At 40.5% G+C, this 15,772-nt stretch overlaps 1 protein-coding gene across 3 annotated transcripts in view; it reads right to left on the bottom strand.

The window, feature by feature from the left end:
- The window catches only part of RIN2 (Ras and Rab interactor 2), a 224,529-nt gene that overhangs the window by 167,259 nt on the left and 41,498 nt on the right, over nucleotides 1–15,772 (bottom strand). For 2 of the 3 annotated variants that reach the window (XM_053890465.1, XM_019462404.2), the window contains exon 1: nucleotides 10,801–10,924. The exons of the other annotated variant lie outside the window; for it this stretch is intronic. The gene's annotated coding sequence lies outside the window, so the exon portion shown is untranslated. Of the gene's footprint in view, nucleotides 1–10,800; nucleotides 10,925–15,772 lie in introns of those variants that run through there. 3 annotated transcript variants of the gene reach the window in all.

The raw sequence follows: 15,772 nt of genomic DNA, 5'->3' as shown, positions 1-15,772 counted from the left end.
TGTGACCAACTCTTAATGTCTGTTTCCTGAGACAGAAGTGTGCCTGATAATTTTCTGAACCTAATGAGGCATCTGTCTTTTGTAATATCCAACTTGCTTGTATATTACATTGTAAAGATGAAACCACAGACCCGCAAACTGACGCCCTATTACTTCCCCAAAGGAAGATGCTACAGAAACTTTAATCTTCCTCCATATGACACAGTTGTTGGAGTAGATGCTGACCACGGGCACGCAAGGTGCCTTGCTCGATGGTGACTAATCAATTTCCCAGAGGACTCTGTGGGGTAGTGAGCTCCGGAGGAAATAGATGGCAATGAATCACAGTGCTCAGGAGTGGAAAATGTAATGTGATTCCCATTAACTAAAAGAAAAGGTTGAGGGAGAAAAAAACAACTAAAAATTAAAACCACACACACACTCACACATCAGCAAATACCACGCTGAGCATGTCAGTATAACTTCTGCTTTTTCAAAGTCCAAAGAAGGCAGAAGAGGGCACATTTTCAAAACAAAGCCCAATACATCTACTTGGGGAAAAACGGAACTAGTATAGTGCATAAAGTAGTTACATGAAAATAAATGGATTATTTTTAGTGAAGTTGGTATTTGTTATAAGAAAAAAGGAGCCAATATGTTATTTTTTATTCCATCACAAATAGTCCTTTAGACACCTTCTTTATTTTTTGTTGAATACTATAAAACTCTAAAATGTTAACTTTTGCTTAGAGCATTCTTTATCTCTGTAGATAAAATTCCTACCTCATTACTATAAGCATTCTCTGGAGTAGCATCATTCAATTTTTCAGTAATGAGTTACCTAGGAATACAAAATAAGGGAGTAGAAGTTGGGCTCCTTAAGAATCCAATCAATAAGCAAGTAAAAAAATAAACAAAAAACAAGCCTCGGAGCTGTTGAAATCAATCACTTTGAAACAATGGAAATTATTAGAAACAATGAGTAGGGCCATAGAGCTTTGATTTAATGTACAAGCCAATGACTAATCCATGTGGGCACAAATTTTGAGTTTCTTTGTTGGTGCTTAACTGGATAAGTATGCATCTGAATTGGTTAGTTACAAGAAAACATGACCAAGTTTACAAAACATAAAATGGAGATCATATTTGGATAAGATTTGGTTTATTCCAGCACCAGAGATGGCCAAATAGATTTTGAAATCAGTATGAGCCAGAAACTGAACAACTTGACAGTATGAGGCAGGAAGATTTGGGGTAAGGGTCTTGAGTGGGGGTGTTGTGTGACCCCACTAGTTATTTGTTATGCTCTAAGTGGTGGTATTATGAAATAAAATGTCACCTCTTTCAGAAAGTGGCACCAATCAGTGAAAAGGAGCACCGAGGTGGGAGAAGGGCAGAGGGCAGGAAGGATCACCCCTCACATACCATACACACAGGCATCTGTTCTGGGGAGCTGGGCCTCCAGGAAATAGCCTGGGTCATGCCTTCAAATCCGTTATCGTTGTCTGAATTTTCCAAGTTTGGGAGTTTTCTTGGGCCAAGCTAACTAAGTGGCTGAAATCTCCACTTTATGTTTTGTTGTGTGAACTCCTAGAAACACCTTTGTGCTCCCATTTGCCAGTAAAAACAAAACAAAACAAGGTCAGAAACAGCATTTTGGGCTCAGATGTTTTGGTCCCTGCATCTTTCATTTAATGCTACCATTGTTTACTTTGATCTAACTAGTAGCAAAATTTACAATTTACCAAGACTCGAAGGGATTATTAATCATTTCAAATTACCAATCAGGAAAGCATTTTATAAACACTCCTGGTTTTTTGTAATTTGTTTATCTTGTATTTCCAAATATCAAAATTCCTAACATGTTAAGAAACCACACCCCCAGGTAATAAAGACTATGTTTTATTTTCCAGTTGATTTTTTTCAATATTTTTGGTTAAAAACTAGGATACAACCAAGTGATCTGATTAACCAAGTAAACATTCAAATCTACTGTTTTACTGTAAATTTAGAATAACCTTTTTATTACAAAAGCAATACAAGTTTGTTATAGGAAAATTTGAAAATAAATTCTAAAATGAATAAATAAATAGATTTAAACAATTAGATCTATTAATCCTCTGTAGTCCATCCTTCCAGAATTTTCATGACTCCATCCGTCTCTACCTCCTCACTGTATTTTGTTTCATTTTGTAATGTTTAGTATAACCTGGAATATGTTGTGTATTTACTTGCTTATATATTGTCTAATTCTCCCAGGAGTGTGAGAATCTCAGAGCGGAGGACTTTGTCACACTGGTTCACTACCAACACCCTCTGGCCTCACAAAGTGTCTGATGCATTGTAGGATTTCCTAAAGATTCGATGAATGAATGAAAGAATGAATAATTGGTACGCATTAAATATTTGAAAACCTGAAAGCCATTAAGTCAAGGAGATGGCATGCGGACCGCCGTTATCTCTGTTCCATCTCATTGTTCTTTATACTCCATCTGCTATTAGGTAACTAGCTTATTCATTTCTGCTTGAACTTTGTAAATTTAGCTACAGGCATATATTTAGTTCACTTTCGTTATATGAGAAAATGTAGAAGAAGTAGCAGATTTGGCAGGAAGTGAAAGAGAGGCAACTCCACAGACCCGTTGGCTGTGCACAGTGTCAACGCGGAGAAGATGTGAATGGGGGCGCCACTGGGGAACACGCTGGCGCCCTGAAGCAAGTGCCTGTGCCCATGGGCGAACCAGCTCGGCTCACTCCTCTGCTCCCCAGATCTGAATCTATCTACATTGGCAGTAGGACACACAGCAAGTGCCTGACCTTACCATATGCGGAGGGAAAAGGCTGAGGAAGATGACCTCTGCAGGGACTGAAAAAAAGAAAGATTATAACGAGCCCTTTCATGTTTTGCTTTATCCAACATCTGGACATTTTTTAAATCACCAATTTCCCATTCACAGAGAAAAAGTAGTTGAGGAAGTATATTTTGATTTAATAAAGATCCACTGTGTCCTAGGGGCGCCTGGGTGGCTCAGTCGGTTAAGCGTCAGACTTCCCCTGAGGTCATGATGTAGGGGTCTGTGAGTTCCAGCCCCGCGTCGGGCTCTGTGCTGACAGCTCAGAGCCTGGAGCCTGTTTCAGATTCTGTGTCTCCTTCTCTCTGACCCTCCCCCGTTCATGCTCTGCCTGTCTCTGTCTCAAAAAAAATAAACATTTAAACAAATTTTTAAAAATAAAAAATAAATAAAGATCCACTGTGTCCTTACCAATGACACTTCTTGGCAAAAGATCAAAAATCTGATCTCGCCCTTCCTTTTATTTCTTTTACTGAGGATGTAACGCCACAAGACAATTCCTGAGTGTACCATTCTGACGGGACACGGGGACAATGATGGAGGTAGGGATTTTTTTTTTTTTTAACTTTCTCTTTGGAAATAATTTTGACCTTACAGAAAAAAATTACAACAGTCCAGAACCCTTCTTAATCAATAAGAAAACAAAGAAAAATGAGAAAAGATTTGAATAGACATTTCCCCAGAGAAGATATATGAATGGCAAATAAAGTATGGCAAATAAAGTTTCATTAGGAAACGATAAAACACCATTACACTTCTATCAAAATGACTAACCTCGGGGCACTTGGGTGGCTCAGTTGCTTAAGCATCTAACTTCGGCTCAGATCATGATCTCACAGTTTGTGAGTCCCAGCCCCACATTGGGCTCTCTGCTGTCAGCACAGAACCTGCTTCAGATCCTCTGCCCTTCTGTCTGCCCCTCCCCCAGACTCTCTCTCTCTCATTCTCAAAAATAAATAAATATTACAATTTTTTAATTAAAAAAAAAGAATGACTAACCTCAGAAAGATGGACAATACCAGTTGTTGGTAAGGATATAGAAAAACTGGATCCCTCATACATTGTGGGAATGCAATAAAATGATACAGTCTCTTTGGAAAACAGTGTGGCAGTTTCTTAAAAAACTAAACATATTCTTACCATATAACCCAGAAATTTCACTGGTTAAGTACCTACCCAAGAGAAATTAAAATATATGTTCACATAAAGACTGCATGTGGATGTTCATTACTGCATTATTTGCAATAATAAAACAAAAAAACAAACCAAATTTCTATCAACTGTAGAATGGATAAACAAAAAGGTGATATATCCATACAATGAAATACTATTCCACAGTAAAAAAGGGAACAAACTATTGACATATGCTATGATGTGAATAATTTTAATAACATATGCTAAGTGAAAGTAGTCAGACACAAAGTCCAAATATTATATGGTTCCATTTACATGAAATTTCTAGAAAATTGTATGTATTTACCCAAACACTCATATTTGTAGACTTAAAATGGGTGAATTTTATGACATGTAAATTATAAACCAATGTTTTCATGAAAGCATATTCTAGGGGCACCTGAGTGGCTTAGTCGGTTAAGCAACCAACTCTTGATTTTGGTTCAGGTCATGATCTTGCAGTCGTGGGAACTGATCCCCATGTTGGGCTCCATGCCGAGCATGGAGTCTGCTTTCAGATTCTCTCTCTCTCCCTCTGCCCCTCTCCCCCACTCTAGCTTTCTCTCTCTGTCAAATTAAAAAACAAAAAAAGGTAGCATATTCTACACATATTGTTCTGCACTGTGCTTTCTTTCTAGCCAAAACTATAACTTGAATAGAGTTTCATGTCAGCACATTAACTCTCCCTCTTTTGGTAATGGTTGTATAGTGTTTCATTGTATGTCTGTGCCAAATGTAAATAAATTAACCATCCAAACGAATGCTCACCATTCAGTCTAAAGGCCTTCACGGTATTTAGCCCCTGCTGTGCTCAGTTTCAAAAGCTACAAATTCCTTCCTTCCATTCCCCCAAATCTCTGGAGTGCCCTATAGCAGATGCCAATAGCGCCTCACCATGTCCCCTCAGCACCTACCACTTCCACAGCTGTCTAGGGTTTTCACAGCAAGTACCAGTGGCACTCTTTCTGAAGACTCTGACAGCAGCAGGCTTGACTCACCCATGAGTGGACCAGAAGACCAGTGAGTCACTGGCCCTTGAAATGTTTCTCACCAGTGATGGATGGGAATTGGTGAATAAAATACCCCAGCAACCTCACTCCTTGGTGAAGCAACTCTGAGTTGAGGTCGAATACTCTCCCAGAGCTCGCCTGCAGGATGGAGCCCCACTTGCCCACAGTGGTAATCTGCCCATTAACACAACTGCTTTCCCTTCCCTGTCTCAATTACCCACCCCCACCATCCTTCCCACCAAGAAGTGACACTTAGTAATTGGCTCACACATCCGGCACTTTCTGCTCCACCCTTGTGCATTTATAAAAACAGAAACAAACCACTAAGTTCACAGGCATTTTGATTTAGTATTAATGAAGCATATGATTTCATGGGCTAATTAGAATGCTCTATTGGGACAAAGAAGGTGCCATCGTCAAGACGTTAGCATCAAGGTCTGTGTTCCCTTGATTGCTCGGCTGCTACATGGACACAGTAAAAATAACTTATGAGCATTTGCAAAGACGTTTAATCGTTCAAGGCTTAGGTTATTTTTTCAGCAGACCTCCTTTACAGGGCCAAGAACACAACAGTCAAGCCACCCTGAGCATATGCTTTATGACTTACAACTCACAAAAAGCATAAAACGGCAAGTCTTTTCCATGCTAACTTGGAAAAAGTCCTGCAAATTTATGGCTGCAAATTCCAACCAACATAAAAGCTCTGCCTCCTCTCCTTCCAGCCAAGCTGCAGTCGTGCCAGATGAGAGAGCCAAGGCACTGAGAAAAGCAGAGAAATGAGATTTTTACAGGATTCAATCCTTCTCCTGAAATGCAGGAAAATACACCCATCAATATAATTGACAATTTATTCATTCCACTTGCTGCTCTTATCTCATTCTGACAAGCTTGAGCAACTGGCAGGGGCAGATGCCATTTAGGCAGCTGCCCAGGTGGTAACAAGTTGTCACGGTGGGACAGCAGAGCTCAACAGCTCCAGACACTTTGTGAGTCCACACTGAGACTTCATCGTAGGAGATAAGGCAACAATCTCCAGCTGAGGTCTGAGACAGCAAAGAGGTTTCTGGAACCTGAGGGTGTGCAGTTTTAAAGAACCATTTCATCTCCCATTAATTAGAAATTAGAATATTGTTAAAGATTTGGGACTTTGCCCAAAGTGATAACGAAAACTGGCATTGGTAAAACTTTTAAATTTCACATTGTATTTGCACACTTTAGCATCTGACAGAGGAAACACAGTAGAGTGCCTTACTGATCCTAAGCCACGGCCAGTAGCAGAAGCTTCTCCAGTAAAAGCAGAATATACCTCTCTGCCTCTGACCTTGGGTTTGGCTGTGTGACTTGCTTTAGTCAATAAGGTAATATAGAAAGGTCTATTAAGAGGCCTCTTGGGTTTCCACCTGCACCCCTATGCTTCTGTCACGGTCACACACAGAGTTTCCATTGAGTACCAGCTGCCCACAAGCCTGACATAGAATATGCTCAGGTGCAGCAGGCCTGAGCCTAGACCTCAGCCAAGAGAGGCCAAGCCCAGCTGGACCTATGCCAGAAGCAGAGCCACCCAGCTGAGCTCAACCCAGATCAGCCAAACCCCAGCCAACTTTCAGTTGTATGAGCTAAATAAATGCTTATTATGAATTTTCCACTGAGGTTGGGGGCGGTATGCTGCACTGTGACCGGGACAGCTGATGCGGAGAACACAGGGGAAGTATAGGAAGCCAAGGGGAGTAATGCACAATAGCTTTTCCCGGTTTCCTTCCCTGGACAAATGGGTGGCAACACACAGGATAGAGTGATGAAATTCACAATTACTTTAAAAAGATCCCCATGATTTCTCCAAGAATACCCCAGCTTCCATGTCCTTTGGTGGGATGATTCCAAGATCTATCCTACACTGTCTCCCACAGATCCCCAGCGGGATTAAGCCCCAGTTTCTCAGTGTCACCCACTCATGGTCCATCTTGATGGCCTTCCCCCTTCTCAGTTCCACCCCTCTCCTTCCCTGTCTGAGCATCAATGCCCATATAAATATTTGCACATGATTCTTTTTTATATATAATTTTTTAAATGTTTATTTTTGAGAAAGAAAGAGAGACAGTGTGAGCAGGGGAGGGGCGGGAGGGGGGAGAGAGAGAGAACCTGAATCAGGCTCCAGGCTCCCAGATGGCAGCACAGAGCCTGATGCGGGGTTTGAACTCACGAACCATGAGATCATGACCTGAGCCATAGTCAGATGCTTAATGGACTGAGCCACCCAGGTGCCCCAGCACATGAATTCTTGACTCAAGCTAAGCACGGCTCATTTTTACAAATAAAAACTAACATTCATCAAGCACTTGAATGTCCCAGAGACCATGATACACAGATGACTTCACTGCTTTCAGTTTTCTCCTCTGTAAAGCGGGGACAAAAACAGTGCCTCTCTACCTCTCAGGACTGTGTGAGGAAAGAATGTGTTACATGCCTAGAACAGGACATGATTCACAGCAAGCCATAAAGAAATGTTACTATTTTCAAGCAAGACTTGCTTTTCTTTATTACTATCGGGCTTCTAAGCTGCATCTGCATGTTGGAAAGAACGGGGAGGACTGAGGAAAATACCTAGGAAAAAAGAATGACAAGAAGAGATAAATTCTTCACAAACCACTTTAAATTTCTCAGCCAGCTGATGGCAGCATGAGCCTTTAAACGGTGAGCAGGGAGAGCAACAGAAAGAATGAAGCATTCTCCACTGATTATATGTAATTAGTGAGACTCTGTCACATGGAGGAGAAACCCAAGAATCAGAGAAGATACAAGAGTCCAGGGGAAGACACCAGTCAGGTTGTGCCCTCGGTGTGCTTGGCTAAGGCATGGGAGGCATTTCCAGAGGAACTATTTAGGATGGGCCCAGTAGTAGACTGAGGATTTTGATCTGGTGAGCAGAGACCTAGGTTTGTTCTAGACCCTTCCAAAGCACCCTCTAGGTGCCATGAAATAGGGCACTCAATCCCAGCCCCTGGGGCCTCAGGACTCAGCTGGGGGGGGGTGGAGAGGGGGTGGAAGGAAATGGATCACCCAGGTAGGATTGAAAATGACCCACTCCTGCTTACCCAGGGGAAGGTGGGGGTCATCCCAAAGATAGCTGCTTACTTGCTCCTTGACAAATTCTCCTCTGGTGATGTCATCCCACCAGCCCTGCCCTTCTGTAGCATGCTCCTCAGACCTGGATCCAAATGAAGGCCAGGCCAAGGGAAGGGAAAGGAGTAAGCCCCATGTTCTCTGATCACACCTGCATGGGGGCCACCATTTCTGTCAAACCTTCAGGCCACATTGGCATCACAGGATTCAGCCAAGTGTGCTAGAGAAGCCATTGCACAGCCCGGATTTGAACCCAGCCTTTGCCACTGCCCAACTGTGATTAAGGGCAAGCTACTTGACCTCTTAGCACTCAGTTTCCCAATCTGTAAAGCAAGGATAATAATGAGCCCACCCTTATAGGGCTATTATGATGATGAAATATGACAATAAATGTTGTGGTAGTTTCAAGGGGCCAAGTGTTCATAAGCTGAAGCCTTCCTGAAATCCCATGGGAACAAAGCGATTAGGCAGACAGATCATTTGACCCTTCTTCTTCCTCTGGGGAGCCCTGCTGGCTCCCCCAAGTTAGACGTGAGAGTCACACCTTCATCACCTGCCACCCCCAGCTGGCAATGGGGGAGAAGAGAACAGCAAAAGAAAAGAAAGTCTTTACTACCAACTATTCTCCCTGTGCTCTACTATGCCCGTCCCATCTCAATCCCCCTTTTACAGAGTTAGGCAGGAAGGGAACGGACAGAATGGCCCATGGCTCTTCTATTCTCTCCCCATCTCGGCTTCTTCTTGCTGTCCTCTCTTCTCAGCCTAGTTCCATTTATCTCGTAAATTATCAACCATACACGTGGGTTCCTTTCTACCATTCTCTATCGTAATGCTGTTAATACCCGCAGTACAATATTAGCATTTCACGTGGTATTGTGGGTTGCAAAGACAGCCACAGTTCTCCACCCTTCCTATAGGCCTGCTCTTTGCAAGACAGCTTTGCCGTTCCTCCCACCAATGGCTGCAGTCTAGTTCTCTCTTCTTGAACCTGGATTGGCCTGTGACCTGCTTTGGCCAAAAGAATCTGGCAGATGCACACTGTGTCATTTCAAGCCCCAGACTCAAGAAGCCACGCATGCTCACTCTCTCGGAGCCCTAACCTGCAGGAGGATGAGAGACATGCAGAGCAGAGGGGAGCCATCCCAGGGGAGGCCACCATCACCAACCTGGCAGCTGACTGAAGATGCTCATGTCAGCCCAGCTGAGCCAGCCAGACCAGCAGAACCCCACCTCAGCTGTCAACCTGCAGAGTCCCAAACTAAAAAAAAAAAAAAAAAAGGCTACTATTTTAAGCTACTACATCTTGGGGCTGTTTGTTAAAAATTTTTAATGTTTAGTTTTGAGAGAGAGCACATCATCTGGGAAGGAGCAGAGAGAGAGAGAGAAGAGGATCTGAAGCAGGCTCTGCACTGTCAGCACAGAGCCCGATGTGGGGCTCGAACCCATGAACCATAAGATCATGACCTGAGCTGAAACCAGGAGTCAGATGCTTAACCGACTGAGCCACCCAGGCGCCCCTCGGGGTGGTTTTTTCAGGCAGCAAAAGTTAACTGATGGATTAGGCAATAAAAAATACAATTAAAGAATTAAACTTGTCTAACATTTTACATGCATTTATTTATCCTTAATCATAATAAAAAAAAACCCTCCTATTTTGGTCCTGCTGCCGCCTCCATTATTATTGGAGCTCTGCACCTACTAAGCGTAGGGTAAAATGGTGCACATTCTGGACAATGTAGAGATAAGATTTATTCATAGTTGTCAAGCAGCTGCAGTGGTATGTGTATGACTAGATATAAGGTGAAAGACACAAGTGCCACCATTCCAATGGGCTTCCTCACAAAATGGTGGCTGGTCTCAAAGCAAGCATTCCTAGAGAATGAGTGATCCAGGTGCAAGCCACGTCATCTTTGATGATCTGGCTTTGAAGTCACTCAGTGTCACTCCCACCACCCTCTCTCTGTCACTGAGTTCCATCCAGACTCCAGGAGAAGGAAAGTAACTTCTGTGCCTGAGGGAGCATGGCAAGGTTCTAAGCAATATTGTTGTGGCCATTTTGGGGAAATACGATCTGCCAGTGACATATGCTGACATTTCTCTGATGCTAACTCTGTCATATGGAAACCTAAGATACTATGAAAAAAAAAAATAGATGAAAAGCAGGGATAGGAAGAGAGGTTGTGGGAAATGTATGAGAAAGGAAGAGAGGGAGCAGAGTAAGGCTTTTATGCTGGGATGGAGCTCCACCATCGCGATGTACTCTCAGTGAGTAACCAGCTTCTTTGTGCTCCCTGGTGGCCCATTTCTAAAACGACAACAACTGTACCTGGCTCATGGTGGTATTGTGAAAATTAAAAGGATTAATCCATTAAAGGGCTTAGAGCCTTGCCTGGCATGTATTTTGTGCTCCATAAAGTAAGTGGCTACAGTTTATGTTCTTCTCAACCACCTTGGTGTTGGTTTGGCCCTGTGGCCAATGCATCATACACCGAATCCCTAAGATTCCTGGAAACAGGTAAGCAGCTGCCCCTGTCAGAGAAGTCACACCCATACCAGCATATCAGAGCTAGAGCACACAACCTCTCCAACTGCATTGTAGAACCTCGGAAGCCAGAAAAATCCCTGGGGTGCCATGCACTGGGTTTTATAATCTCGATATTACATACCCTTCACATCAGCATGCCTCTGTCTTCCTCTTCAGTTCAACCCCAGCCTCCCCAACATCCCGAAGGGCTTGCACATTTTATCTCTTCCAGTAGAAGTTCAGAAGTCCGGATCTCTTATCTCCATCTACAACACACAGAACTGGCCATTTAGAGGGTTGGAAGCATTAAAAAAATACCATGAAAAACTGCACAGCGGATTTGCCTCATTGGTTCTGGAAGGATGCACTCATAGCTGGGAGCCCAGCAAATGGCTTTTCCTTCCTTTTCTGACACTCAGTCCTACTCCTGGGCCTAAAGAAGGACTTTCTGGGGCACCTGGGTGGCTCAGTCAGTGAAGCATAGACTCTCGATTTCATCTCAGGTCATGATCTCATGGTTCATAGAATCTGTGTCAGGATCTGTGCTGACAGTGCAGAGCCTGCTTGGGATTCTCTCTCTCCCTCTATTTCTGCCCCTCTCCTGCTCACATTCTCTCTCTCCCCCGTCTCTAAATAGACATAAAAAAAAAGGACTTTACCAGAATGTTCTTTAAATCCCTATGCCAATGCTAGAACTCCAAAATACTCTCACTTTAAAAAATGGAGCTAATTACCAACCAAGCTGTCTTCTCTTTCAGTTAAGTGTCATTTTGTTTTCTATTATCCCTTGCATCATATCAGCTTATACAGAGTCATGCAATCTTCCAGTCTGGGACTTTGAAGATGGGACCAGCCTGAATATGAAATTCCAAATTATCTCCATATCTCATTTTTTGTATCAATGCCTTAATCTTTCCAAAATCACCCAAGCACACAAATGTAGTCAAACTGCTCACAAACAAACAGAAACAAAACACAAATATTAGATCAAAGCTCAAGTCCCTTTGACCATCACCACTAACAACTGGAGCCCACATCCTCAGCAGGGGTAGACACTGTTATAGTTTGGGATTAAATCTTTCCAGATCACTTCTGTGCATTCAAAGATTTAATCTCTCTCTCTCTCTCTTTCTCTCTCTCTCCCACACACATACTTACACATATATATTTCTTTTCTAAATAAATGTTCATTGTGTGTCATCCTACATCCACTTATTCCATGCTCCAGATGTCCTATAAAACTCCCTACATCAGTATAAGAAGACTCTTTCTCTCTCTTTTTGTTTTTTACACTTTGATAATATTTCATAGTTTCAGCTTCTCCATCAGGCTGTGTAACTGGACAGACTCCCTTGCCAGCACGTCCTCCAGGACACTCCTGTGCAGATGCCACATGCATGTCTTCGTTCTCTGGATGTGAGTTAGGCTCTAGCCCGGAACAGCCTCCCTGACCCTCTTCTCACACTTGAGAAGTTTCAGCTCTCAGGCCTCAGGGCAACACATTTGATCTTGAATCCCAGCTGTGTTTCTCAGGCAATTCACTTAACTTGGGTTCCTTCTATGTAAAGTGGGGTGACTGGAATAGCACCTACTTCAAAGGGGTATGCTTGTAAAGTAGTCCATGGAAAGCACTGGCCCATTGCAGGTTACTTAGTGAATGCTCAATAAATGTTTGCTGCTACCATTACCAATATCAATGGTCATCATCATGTTTTTTGGGTAACAATTTAAATCTCACTTTCTTTTTTAATTCAGGTTTTTCCCCTGACTCTTATTTCACACTTAGATAAGATTATTGATAAATAGTCCCAATAAGTTTTAAGGGCCATTCACATCACATCACAATGTCTCCTAATCTTTGCTAATAGATATGCAAGAAATAGGGAGTTAATTTACTGGCCCACTGTACTCACAGTGAGCCACACAGTCACACACAGCAAAGGAAGCCAGTGAGTTAAAAAAGGTTATCCTTATAAGGGACAGAAATTCAAGTGCTTCCTCCATTATATTATTTATATTATAATATTAAGTATGTAAACATAAAATAACTAGGTATAAATACCTGATTATCATGATCCTACATAATTATAAAACCCATATACAATTATCAGTCATGTAAGAACACGAATGTAAACCAATACAATTCAAAGTAACAAGATTAATTTAATGTTAATTTGATGATGTCGTTTTGCTAAAACTCACTCTTTCTAACATAAATACAGCAGAGATTCATCTTCTGCTAACATAAGACTAACATAAGAGAATAAATCAACTTGCCTTAAAATTTTAAAAGAAAAATTGTAATAAGAGACAAAGGATACTATAGAATCATAAAAGGAATAATCCACCAAGAAGATATAGCAATTGTAAACATACACCCAACATGGAAGCTCTCAAATATAGAAAACAGTTAATAACAAACTAACAAAATAACAAAGGAAGTAATTAATAGTAATACAATAATAGTAAGGGACTTTAACACCCCACTTACATCAATGGATAGATCATCCAAACAGAAAATCAACAAGGAAACAGTGGCTTTGAATGACACATTGGACCAAATGGATTTAACAGATATATTCAGAACATTCAATCCTACAACAGTAGTATATACACATTTTTTTCAAGTAGGCATGGAACATTCTCCAGGATAAATCATATATTAAGCCACAAAATAAGTCTTAAAAAATTTAAAAAGATCAAAGTCATACCATGCATCTTTTCTGACCACAATGCTATGAAACTAGAAATTTCATATGAAACTATGAGAGAAAAAATCAAAAAAGAGCACAAATACATGGAGTTTAAATTGCAGGCTACTAACCAATGAATGAATGGGTCAACCAAGAAATCAAAGAAGACATAAAAATATTCATGGAGACAAATGAAAACAAAATAATCCAAAATCTTTGGGGTTCAGCAAGAGCTGTTTGAAAAGGGAAATTTACAGCAATACAGGTCTACCTCAAGAAGCAAGAGAAGTCAACCCAACCTTAAACCTAAAGGAGCTAGAAAAACAACAAACAAAACCTAAAACTAGCAGAAGGAAGGAAATAATAAAGATTAGAGCAGAGATACATGAAACAGAAACAAACAAACAAACAAAATCAATGAAACCAGAAGCTGGCTCTTTGAAAAGATCAGCAAAATTGAAAAACCTTTAGCCTCATTTATAAAAACAGAGAGACAGAGAGAGAGAGAGAGAGAGAGAGAGGATTCAAATAAATAAGGACTCAAATAAATAAAATTAGAAATGAAAAAGAGAAAGAACAACCAATACCACAGAAATGCAAAGGATTATAAGAGAATATTATAAAAAAATATATGCCAACAAATTGGACAACCTGGAAGAAATGGATAAATTCCTAGAAACATATAACCTCCCAAAAGTGAATCAGGAAGAAATATAAAATTTTAACAGACTGATTACCAGCAATGATGTTAAATCAGTAATCAAGACTCACAACAAATCAAAGTCCAGGACCAGATGGTTTGAAAAGAGAACCCAACATTTAAAGAAGAGTCAATACCTATCCTTCTCAAACTATTCCAAAAAATAGAAAAGAAAGGAAAACTTCCACATTTATTCTATGAGGCCAGCATTACCCTGATATCAAAACCAGATGAAGACACCACTAAAAAAGAAAACTACAAGCCAATATCCCTGATGAACATAGATGCAAAAATTCTCAATAAAATACTAGCAAACTGAATCCAACACTATGTTAAAAAAAAATCATTCACCGCAATCAAGTGGGATTTATTCCCAGTTGCAAAGATGGTTCAGTATTTGGAAATCAATCAAGGTGATACATTACATCATTAAGAGAAAGAATAAAAGCCATTTGATCATTTCAATAGGTGCAGAGAAAGCATTTGACAAAGTATAACATCCATTCATGATAAAGACCCTCAACACTCAACAAAGTAGGTTTAGAGGTAACACACCTCAACATAATAAAGGTCATTTATGAGAAACCCACAGCTAACATCATAGTTGATGGTGAAAAACTGAGAGCTTTTCCCCAATAGTCAGGAACAAGATGTCCACTCCCACCGCTGTTATTCAACATAGTATTGAAAGTCCTAGCCACAGCAATCAGATGAGAAGAAGGAGTAAAAGGCATCCAAATTGGTAAGGAAGAAGTAAAGTTTTCACTATTTTCAGATGACATGACACTATATATAGAAAAGTCTGAAGACTCCACCAAAAAACTACTAGAACTGATAAATGAATTCAGTAAGGTTGCAGGGTACAAAATAAATGTATAGAAATCCGTCACATTTCTATACACTAATAATGAAGCAACAGAAAGAGAAATTAAGAAAACAATCCCATTTACAATTACATCAAAAATAATAAGATACCTAGGACTAAACTTAATCAAGGAGGTACTTAATCAAGACTTGTACTCTGAAAACTATAAAAAAAATGATGTAAGAAATTGAAGATGACACAAAGAAATACAAAAATATTCCATGCTGATGGACTGGAAGAATAAATATTGTTAAAATGTCCATACTACCCAAAACAATCTACAGATTTAATGCAATCTGTATCAAAATACCCACAACATTTTTTCACAGAACTGGAAAAAACAATCCTGAAATTTGTATGGAACCACAAAAGACACAAAATAGCCAAAGCAATCTTGAAAAAGAAAAATAAAGGTGGAGGTATCACAATTCCAGATTTCAAGCTATACTATAAAGCTGTAGTAATCAAAACAGTATGGTACTGGAGCGAAACCAGACACATAGATCCATGGAATAGGATAGAAATCCCAGAAATAAACCCATATATATATGGTCACTTAATCTCTGGCAGAGGCAAGAATATGCAAAGGGAAAAAGTCACTTCAACAAATGGTGTTAGGAAAACTTGACAACTACATGCAAAAGAATGAAACTGGACCACTTTCTTACACTATACACAAAAATAAATTCAAAATGTATTAAAGACTTAAGTGTGAGACTTGAAACCATAAGTATCTTAGAAGAGAGCACACTTAGCAACTTCTCTGACATAGGCCATAGCAACTTTTTTTCTAGATAGGTCTCTTGAAGCCAGGGAAACAAAAGCAAACATAAACATTTGGGACTACATCAAAATA

The sequence above is a fragment of the Panthera pardus genome, unplaced genomic scaffold (genome assembly GCF_024362965.1).
Source record: "Panthera pardus isolate Hobbes unplaced genomic scaffold, ASM2436296v1 HiC_scaffold_25, whole genome shotgun sequence".
Taxonomy (NCBI): domain Eukaryota; kingdom Metazoa; phylum Chordata; class Mammalia; order Carnivora; family Felidae; genus Panthera; species Panthera pardus.
The sequence above is the reverse complement of the archived record's forward strand: the minus strand, read 5'-3'. Positions and strand labels throughout refer to the sequence as shown.